Source organism: Triturus cristatus, chromosome 10 (assembly GCF_964204655.1).
Source record: "Triturus cristatus chromosome 10, aTriCri1.1, whole genome shotgun sequence".
NCBI lineage: Eukaryota > Metazoa > Chordata > Amphibia > Caudata > Salamandridae > Triturus > Triturus cristatus.
In genome coordinates this window covers 246908582-246917238 of record NC_140593.1, presented here as the reverse complement: position 1 = coordinate 246917238, position 8657 = coordinate 246908582, and positions in this window count along the sequence as shown.

Below are 8657 nucleotides of genomic sequence, written 5' to 3'. Positions count from 1 at the left end.
ACATCATGTCTGAGGCCACAACATTGGTCATGCATGGTGCAAGGGTGTTCAGTTGAAACCTCACACTCCTATGTTGAGACTCATCATCAGTGCCAACAAATATGGACCCCCAACATAGTGAACAGATCATGGCACAGGCAAGGTGCCAACACATGTCACAGACCACCCTCCCACATGATGCGGAAAGCAATGTGCTCTTTGATTTTCTGGCACCCTAGATGACCATGTGCAAATGTGATTACACACAGATCAGGGGACACATGTCAAGGAGGGGAAGGGATGAAAAAGAGTACCAGGTGACATTGGAGAACAGAAAATGCACTGCACATATAAACTCTGGGAGTGTATCCAGGCTACAGACCACTTCCCAAAGCTGGTAACACATAACACAACAAACAGCCATGTACCTACCCCCTCTTTGCTGCAGTCTCTCCTGTAACTACCTATTGAGGTCAGGGAAGACCACCGCCAGGACATGGGTCATGTGGGAGGTCAGGCATCGGGGCCCACCGTGGGGTCGAGGAGGGTCGAGCACCCAGCTAGACCCGGGCGCCGACTCCGATCCCCCGCCGATCTCACGGACCTGACAATGTCCTGCCAGATCACCATCTTCTTGTAGGCAGTTACCTGTCAGGATGACAAAGTGAGACAACATCACTACACCTGCTCCATGTCCCAGAGACACACATTTGAACATCTTTGATATGTTGAACAGGGCATAGGATGCTGACAGGAATTGCATCATTCTCAATGAGGAATTGGCCTGTGTGCAAGCCCCAATGCACTACATGGCATTGAAAGTCAACAGGTGGCATAAGGGGTGCGACACACTCACTGATCATAGCACACACAGTGCAGCACATGCAACAGCAGGCTGATGGACAGCACGTGCCAAGCAGTCACATGTCCCACTCCACTGACGCACCCTCAAAAGACTAGACAGACACACCCAGGCACAGATCACTCGCCTGTCAGTGACAATAGCGGATACAACCCTCACTCTGCACATGTGCCACTTGCCTGTGGGGTGTCACAGGTGTCGTACTAGCTCTGCAAGTCAGACACAAAGCATGGCTTACTTGTCACATCAGATGGTTAGAGCTGTTGCCTCCTCCATGCAGCTGTGGTGCAACACTTCACATAGACACTCACCCACATGACAAGGAACATTCACACACATCAATGTCCATGAGGTCATACACATCATTTGGATACTCTCACCACAGGTCCACTCAACTCATGCACATCTGTGGGTACAGTCACCTGTCACACCGGGGGGACCACTGAATCACCTCAGGACAATAGGAGAAAAAGCCACCAAGGATTTGCCAGGCTGAATGTGTCATGCACTATGCAGTGAATGTCACAGTAAGCACAATGCAAGTGAGGAGTGCACACAGGAACTACCTCATGCTCTGCATGAGAGACAAACGCATGTCCCCCCCCTGGGACCCACTCTAAACAACATTGCATGTCTCTCACACCTGGACACAATTCCAGAAGTGACAGTCACACAACAGGTGCATAGGCAAAGGTAGTGGAGTCAGCACTCACCTGCTCCCCTGGTCTCCCATACAGCTTGGGGTACTGTGGGAGGAGGCAGTCCAGCAACGCCACATTCTCCTCTAGGGTGAATGGCGGGGCCCTCTCCACAGTACGCGACATGGTCCAGAGGAAGCAGAGACAGCAGCAGTGTGGTCGACTCGAAAGATGTGCAGGCAAGTGCCCTCCCATGGTTTCTGGCTGCCTTTTATCTGTCTTGCTGAGGGGCATTCATTTAGAGGAGTACATAGTGATTGGTCAGACTCATTTGCATCATATGTTTACTCCAATCCCTTTAAACATACACCAATGACACGCATTCGCATCGTTCAAATTTTGAGCATCATGTCAAGTCAACAACCACTTTGCAACATTTTTTGGCCAACTGACTGTTTCAGGACACCTGATGGACACATTGCAAATGAAAACTCTGTATCCATGACAACCAGCATGCATTTTGGACCTAATACTTGTCCCCTATGTGTCCCCTATGTAATTTTGAAATCCACACACATGTACGGTGCGTTTCACACATACCCGTATGGCACCAGTAGAATAGTGATACGGACCGTACACACGCAATGAATGCGGGGGTACAGTGCGTTTCACACGTACCCGTACGGCACCAGTAGAATAGTGATACGGACCGTACACACGCAATGAATGCGGGGGTACGGTGCGTTTCACACGTACCCCTACGGCACCAGTGGAATAGTGATACGGACCGTACACACGCAATGAATGCGGGGGTACGGTGCGTTTCACATGTACCCGTACGGCACCAGTAGAATATTGATACGGACCGTACACACGCAATGAATGCGTGGGTATGGTGCGTTTTACACGTACCCGTACGGCACCAGTAGAGTAGTGATACGGACCGTACACACGCAAGGAATGCATGGGTACGGTGCGTATCACATGTACCCGTACGGCACCATTAGAATAGTGATACGGACCGTACACACACAATGAATGCGTGGGTATGGTGCGTTTCACACGTACTCGTACGGCACCAGTAGAATAGTAATACGGACCATACACACGCAATGAATGCGGCGGTATGGTGCGTTTTACACGTATCTGTACGGCACCAGTAGAATAGTGATACGGACCGTACACACGCAATGAATGCGGGGGTACGGTGCGTTTCACATGTACCCGTACGGCACCAGTAGAATAGTGATACGGACCGTACACACGCAATAAATGCGGCAGTATGGTGCGTTTTACACGTATCCGTACGGCACCAGTAGAATAGTGATACGGACCGTACACACGCAATGAATGCGGGGGTATGGTGCATTTCACACGTACCCGTACGGCACCAGTAGAATAGTGATAAGGACCGTACACACGCAATGAATGCGGGGGTATGGTGCGTTTCACACGTACCCGTACGGCACCAGTAGAATATTGATACGGACCGTACACACGCAATGAATGCATGGGTACGGTGCGTTTTACACGTACCCGTGCGGCACCAGTAGAATAGTGATACAGACTGTACACACGCAAGGAATGCGTGGGTACGGTGCATTTCACACTTACCCGTACGGCACCAGTAGAATAGTGATACGGACCATACACACGCAATGAATGCGGCAGTATGGTGCGTTTTACACGTATCCGTATGGCACCAGTAAATAGTGATACGGACCGTACACACGCAATAAATGCAGGGGGTATGGTGCGTTTCACACGTACCCATACGGCACCAGTAGAATAGTGATACGGACCGTACACACGCAATGAATTTGGCGGTATGGTGCGTTTTACACGTATCCGTATGGCACCAGTAGAATAGTGATACCGACCATACACACGCAATGAATGCGGGGGTATGGTGCATTTCACACGTACCCGTATGGCACCAGTAGAATAGTGATACGGACCGTACACATGCAATGAATGCGGGGGTACGGTGCGTTTCACACGTACCCCTACGGCACCAGTAGAATAGTAATATGGACCGTACACATGCAATGAATGCGGGGGTACAGTGCGTTTCACATGTACCCCAACGGCACCAATACAATAGTGATACGAGGCGTACACACGTCAGGAATAGAGGGCTACGAGTCGCACAAGGATGTCCATCAAGTACTTGTCATTGCATACTTTCATGTGCAGGCCCTAGGTGTGTCAGCCAGTGATATTGCACAGGTCATCTCATCTAGTTGCACAATTGATGTGTGATGACCTGTGTACACATGTCATGTGTGATGGGGCACTATGTGGCACACATCACCTTGCCACTTGCCACATGTGTGTCTGTAGTCCAACTGTGTCATGCACAGCAGCAGTGGGATGGCACAGTCATCACCACCTGCACCTGTCTTCTGATGCCAGGGACAGGGACAATCTATCAACTGACATGTCACGATCAGCGTGCCCCTATGTGACTATGTCAGGTGTGTGTCATGTGTTCCCATGAGCTTGCTGTTAGTGTTCCGTCAACTGCATCTGCTGTTGGTGCATCCAACATGGGTCTGTGTGGAGATTGGCATGGCACACATCTACGCACACCATGCCACATGTGGATTCCCACGGCTGTAGGGTCTGTGTGCATTGGACATCATATTTTCCCAGGCATACATGTCTGCGTCGTCTCAATGGCTGTGTTTATTTGTTGTCACGTGTACCCCTTCATCGCAATGTGTTTCATATGTACATTTGACATTCCATGTGACCTGTGCGTGTGCCTTGCAGTCAACTGTCTGGATGAGATGACATCCTTCCAATGCAGCTATGTGGATGTGTGTCACTCTGGTGATATCTCTGACTGTTCACTCAGACTTGCCCCCAGCTCATTTCAGGGCTTGTCATGTAGACTTGACAATCAACAGGTGTATCTGGCTTTTCGTAGGAGTGCCAGCAAGCTAGCATATGTGTCCTGCATGCATTGCACACACCAGACTCCATAGTTACCTGATGTGTAGTAGCAGTTTAGCATGTGCTATGTTCATTGACATTGATGTTGGCAGACTCTCAATCTTCATTATTCCTAACAATGTCCTGCAGGTCACCGACTGTCCCAAGACCAATGCCAGACTTGGCTGCCATGAGGGAACGTGCCTGCATCCGACGTTACAGATTCACTCAACAGTTGATTGAGGACTTGACCGACAAGCTAGCACCAAACCTCCAACCCTGACACAGGTATCCTACTGCGCTGACCCCCAAGATGAAGGTGATGGCAGCCCTACATTTTTTTGCCACAGGTACGTTTCAATTGACCATAGCTGATGTTGGTGGGATGTCACAGACAATGTTCAGCCGTGTCCTACGTGATGTTTTGGCAGGCCATGTAGGAGCACCTTGATGAATTCATCAAATTTCCTACTCCTGAGGAGTTGACAGATGTCAAGGGTGATTTCTATGCCCTGGGAGGGATGCCCCATGTCATTGGGTCCATTGATGGGACACATGTGGCTTTGGTACCACCACAGGCACAGGAGCAAGCCTATCGCAACCATAAACATTACCACTCAATAAATGCCCTTGTGGTGTGTCTTGCTAACATACTGATTTCCCATGTCTGTGCACGTTTTCCAGGATCAGCACACGATGCCTACATCATGAGGCGTAGCAGGGTGCCACAAATGATGCTGCGGCTGCACAACGAACGAGCATGTCTTGTTGGTGGGTCTGTTTGTCCTGTGTGTTGCGGTATCTTTGGCTCTTACGACATCTCCTGACCCACTTATTTACATGATGTTTCCATGTAAGGGACTCTGGATATCCCAACATGCCATGGCTAATGACACCTCTCCGCAACCCAAGAACAGCTGCAGATCACCGGTACAACAATGCACACGGGCAGACCAGGCGAGTGATTGAGAGGACGTTTGGCCTCCTGAAGAGCCAGATTCCGGTGCCTTGACAAGACAGGCGAGTCCCTCCCATATGCACCGGAGAAGGTCTGCAAAATCTACATTGTGTGCTGCATGTTGCACAACATGGCCGTTGAGAAGGCAGTGCCACTCATCCTTGATCCTGATGAGCAGCAACATCCACCCGTGGAGGATCCAGGGCTTGGTCACGAGGCAAGTGATGAGGAGGAGGAGGATGATATCCGGAGTCCGCTCATACGCAACTTCTTCTCATAATGGTGAGTCACTGGGTATGAGTGTGCAGCTTGTAGCATTGAGTGGCATGTGTTGCAATGTGTGTGTCCTGCTGACTGAATGCAAAGTGACTTTGAAGTGTGTACTGATGTGTCACTCGAGTGATGATGTCATGCCACACAGTTTTGCAGAGAGACTTTCTTTGAAATTTGCATGTGTCCAACATTGTTCATGTTTCGTAACTGACCATGTGTGCGGCGAGATTTGTTTTAGGTGACTTCTTGTGTGTCTATCATTCCCAGGTTTTTGCGCCTGTTGTCTGATCATGTCCTCCTGCTATTCCTCATGAGGATTGCAACGTGTGCTGAATCAGCGTTTCATGCACGGACATGTGGAAATGTCAGTTTGGGTAAGGATTATAGCAAGGCTTTTTGGTGGTGGTACGGGTTGGGAATGTGTGGGGGGTGCTTCTGTGCATGTTGTGGTACCATGCATACATGTCTTCTCACCATGGAGCATATAACATGTAGCATCACTCCCATGACATGTTATTCACCCTTCTTGACAGTCATCTGTAGTGGAGTATGGAGTCTGATGAAGGCATCAATGTGCGTAAACCTTGCCTCTGAAACATTGCGGATGCTACGGGTGGACATAGTGTGGGACATCACAACAACAGGCTCTATAGTGAATTGCAGCCTCTCCGTGTGCAGCAGGATGTGTTTGGCTCATCCCCTTAACTTGTGTGCCAGTTCATTGGGATTTACAACATCCGTGTTGTGAAGGGGGGGGGTCCAGCGTATGTCCCACATGTTCTGTCAACTGACCTGTGAGTCTGTTCGTATGGATGCATTTCCCTTTGTGTGAGTTTGTGCAATAAAGGTGTTCAGCACAATCCAAAGTGCCTCATCTCTGTCACTGCAGATCTCTTGCCAGTTTGCATGCGTCATCTATAGCATAATTGTCAAAGATTGAGCATATGAGTGTATGTGTACTTCGGCAACATGCATGCAGTTCTTCATGGCTAATAATCTCTATTGTGCATGAGGTACCTGGTTGTGTATGTATTTGTGCAGGTTGCTCCCGACAACGGGACGTCAACGCCTGCTGACGGTGTGTCTCCTGTGGACAGCTCCGCATTTTGTTGCCTGATCATGTGGCCGTCATTTTTGTTGATTCTTCATACATTTTCTCGGAGTGACCCATGAGTAACCTGACACTCCTTCCTTTACATACACCTGTTGCACTGTTTCTTTCTGACCTCCTTGTCTTTGTGTGCTACTTTTTGCCTAGTTTCTCACCCCTTCCCCCTGCTGCGGCCTCACCTGTGGCACCGCCCCACCGAGTGCCCTGATTCTGCAACCCACACGCCTCCAAAATGCTCCTCCCTTCCCCCCTCCACCCATTCTTAATGCAGCCAGCAGCTTGTCTGTGCCACTGTTGCGCCAACGCCGTGCCAAAGGCAGGACTGTCTGCGCCTGCAACGTGCACAGTGCACGACCCTCTGGTCCTTGCATGACCCACGTCACACAACAGGCTCATGCTGCAGCCACCCTTCAAGCAATGTCCACCAGACAAGCAACCGCCTGCTATCAGGCAACCCCTAAGCGCACACACGACACCTTTGCATGCTGAGTGTGCAACTCCAACTGCCTACACAGCGCTGCCCCGCCTACCAAACCCTGTCAGAACAACCAGGTCATGTGCCTCCTACTCCACACCGGCTCTGTCCACCAGCACGCCATTGGACTTTGTTACCTCCTCAACACAACAGCCCCACACATCACCTTCATGACAGTAACCTGATAAAAGCATCCTCAGCACACAACTTCTTCATTGCCATCTCTGACGGATACAAGATCACCCGCAGGGACGGCACCAACAATCCCGGCGGATGACTTGCAATTTATTCACAAGTACACCCTCAGAGTCACAAATCCGGTTTCGCACCAACCCCCTGGCAAACCTCAGAGTAACACTCATCTACAGATCTCCAGGCCTACATCCACAATTCCGCAAAGCCATCAACACATACATCTGCACGCACGCCCTCACCTCCACAGGCTACATGTGGCTGGGGGCCAGTAACGTCTTGCTGGAGGAGAACCACACCACCATCTATCATTGGTCCATCAACATTTGCATCCACGTCTCCGACAAGCAACACACTGCCCCACACCCCGCTACCGATCCCCCAAAGATGCTTGATGTAAGTCACCAAAGACAAGCTGTGTGGGACACTCAAACCAACACCCCCGCCACACCCTGCAACCTCACACACTGGATCAGCAACTGATCCAACAATCTTGCCACATTGACGGACTTTCCTGTGAAGCACAACAACATTTAAGCCACCTGGGACAAGGCAGACCTACTGGACTCATACAGATCTAGCCGGACTCTTGTGCAAACCTTGCAACACAAAGAACCATCAGTTACCTTACAGCCCTGGAAAACGCCACACACAGCCATCACCATATCATCAGCAAGGACAAGTGGAGATCCTTCAGATAGGGCCGAGGCACCAAAACACACAACATAAATGAGCTCATCAGCATTGTGAGTGAACTGACAGCAACTCTCCATCCAAAAGACACCCCACCCTTGCAAGGCAGATCAAATCCCTTGCAACTTTCTACCACTACAAGCTCATGGACATACACGACAGCCTTTGCATCCAGAGGCAGACAGCACTATTATCCGCGGGACAAACCCCCCTCAGGTTCTGGACTCCCGTCAGCAGCAAATACACCCTGGCTCATGTGCACCATCCACTCTGGCTCTCCATCAGGCCCCTACCCACACAACATCTCAACCACATCATTCCCCATCCTTGAAGCCCACGTCCAGCACATCATGAATGTCTCCTTTGAGTTTGCCACATTCCATGGGAGCTTGAGGCATGCAGAGACCCAGGCCCTTCTCTTAAACAACGGACGGCAGTACCGCAGGAACTCCTGGAACATCACCCTGCTTCCCTACCCAGCAAATGTCATCAGGAAGAGGCTCAACGAGCAACTGACAAACTTCATCCATGCAAACAGC